Source organism: Wyeomyia smithii, chromosome 2 (genome assembly GCF_029784165.1).
Source record: "Wyeomyia smithii strain HCP4-BCI-WySm-NY-G18 chromosome 2, ASM2978416v1, whole genome shotgun sequence".
Lineage (NCBI taxonomy): Eukaryota > Metazoa > Arthropoda > Insecta > Diptera > Culicidae > Wyeomyia > Wyeomyia smithii.
The window spans coordinates 136,329,944-136,332,595 of record NC_073695.1 but is presented as its reverse complement, the minus strand read 5'-3'; positions in this window follow the sequence as shown (position 1 = coordinate 136,332,595).

Below are 2,652 nucleotides of genomic sequence, written 5' to 3'. Positions count from 1 at the left end.
CCCGTGTTATGAATTGCACCAATCGCAAGCAGTTAGGCCACACAGCCGCCTACTGCTGCAATAAGGCACGATGTAGCAAGTGTGGGGAGACTCATGCGGAAGATTCTTGCAGTGTTAATGCTGAAAAATGTATTCACTGTAGGGAAAACCAGCATGAGCTCTCCACATGCTCGGTGTACATGCAGCGCAGAGATAAAATCAAGCGGTCACTTAAGGAGCGTTCAAAGCGTTCTTATGCTGAGATGCTCAAGAAGACCGTGACCACTTCTACCATAACATCGAACCCCTTTGATCTGTTGTCCTCTGATGAAACCGATTCTGACGATTCATCAGCGGGAACATCTTATGCCAATCCTGGCGAGTCTAGGAAGAGGAAAAATGTTTCTTCTCCTAAACTTCCCCGTAAAGGTCCTAAGATTTCCCAAAGTGTAATGAAAAGTACGAACAAACCAAACAGTGCTGCGGAAAAACCGAAGCAAACTCCTCCTGGGCTTGCAAATTTAAAGTCCCAGAAGGAGTTCCCAGCACTGCCAGGAACATCTAAAACCCCAGTTGTTCCTTTTGCACATCCAGTTGATGAAACAAACTCTAGATTAGTGAAATTTTCTGACATTGTGGACTGGATTTTTGAAAATTTCAATGTACCCGATCCAATTAAAATTTTTCTTACAGCATTCCTCGCAACAGTTAGATCATTTTTGAAGCAGTTGACTGCCCAATGGCCCCTCCTTGCAGCGAGTGTATCCTTCGATGCCTAATTCAACTGCGTATATGGAGGATTCTATCTCTGTCTTACAGTGGAATTGTAGAAGTATTTTACCAAAAATGGATTCGTTTGAAGTTTTGATAAATAAAAACAAATGCGATGCATTTTCCCTTTGTGAAACTTGGCTTACTTCAAATATTGATCTCAACTTCCATGATTTTAATATTATTCGCCTTGATCGAGACACCCCATATGGAGGAGTACTTTTAGGGATTAAAAAGTGCTATTCTTTCTATCGTATTAACCTCCCCTCGATTCCAGGCATCGAAGTTGTCGCATGTCAAATGACAATACAAGGTAAAGAGCTTTGTATTGCCTCAATGTATATTCCTCCCAGAGCACAGGTTGGGCAACGGCTGCTCTTTGATTTAATAGAACTTCTTCCCTCGCCACGTTTGATTTTGGGACTCTCATGGTGTGGCTTGGGGTTCCCCTTACAATGATAACCGCTTCTCTTTAATCTATAACCTTTGCGATGACTTCGACATGACTATTTTAAACAACGGTGAAATGACACGTATCTCGAAACCTCCAGCGCGCCCAAGCGCTTTGGATCTATCCTTATGTTCGACGTCGCTGCGGTTGAATTGCACATGGAAGGTAATCCTCGATCTTCACGGTAGCGACCATCTGCCTATTCTTATTTCAATTACAAACGGGTCAACTCGCATGCGACCAATCGACATTCCGTATGACCTCACACGGAATGTCGATTGGAAGCTATACGAGGAAATGATTTCAAAAGCGGTCGATTCGATTCAACATCATCCACCACTTGAAGAATACAACCTCCTCGCGGGCTTGATTCTCGACGCCGCGTTGCAAGCCCAAACGAAGAAATATCCCGGCGTAACGATCAAAGAACGGCCTCCCACTCCGTGGTGGGACCAAGAGTGCTCCGATGTCTACACGCAAAGATCCGACGCGTTTTTGGCTTTCCAGAAGGGAGGTATACCTGGCGACTATTTACGGTATTCGGACCTTGATACCAAGCTTAAAAGTTTGGCTAAAGCAAAGAAACGCGGATATTGGCGTCGGTTCGTGAACAAGACGTTGAGGGAGACATCGATGAGCACTCTTTGGAACACAGCCCGAAGAATGCGGAATCGTGTAACGGTCAACGAAAGCGAGGAGTCTTCAAGTCGGTGGATATTTGATTTTGCCAGGAAGGTATGTCCGGACTCTGTTCCTGAGCAAAACATTGTTCGCGATGCGTCTCTGGGCCACGACGCGATAGAAACACCTTTTACGATGGCAGAATTTTCAGTTGCCCTTCTGTCCTGTAACAATAACGCGCCTGGGTTAGATAGAATCAAATTCAACCTGTTGAAGAATCTACCCGGCAATGCCAAGAGGCGCTTGTTGAACTTGTTCAATAAGTTCCTGGAGCAAAACATTGTACCGCAGGATTGGAGGCAAGTGAAGGTGATCGCCATCCAAAAACCAGGGAAACCAGCTTCTGATCACAACTCTTATAGGCCGATTGCAATGCTATCCTGTAGCCGGAAATTGATGGAAAAAATGATACTCCATCGTTTAGACCATTGGGTCGAATCAAATGGTCTACTATCAGATACTCAATTTGGCTTCCGCCGTGCCAAAGGGACGAATGATTGTCTTGCGTTGCTTTCAACAGATATTCAGCTGGCGTATGCTCGCAAAGAACAAATGGCGTCTGCGTTCTTGGACATTAGGGGGCTTTTGATTCCGTTTCTATTGACATTCTTTCGGGTAAACTTCACCGACAAGGATTTTCTCCAATTTTGAACAATTTTTTGCACAATTTGTTGTCCGAAAAGCACATGCATTTTACGCACGGCGATTTGGCAACTTTTCGCATTAGCTACATGGGTCTTCCCCAGGGCTCATGTTTAAGCCCCCTTCTT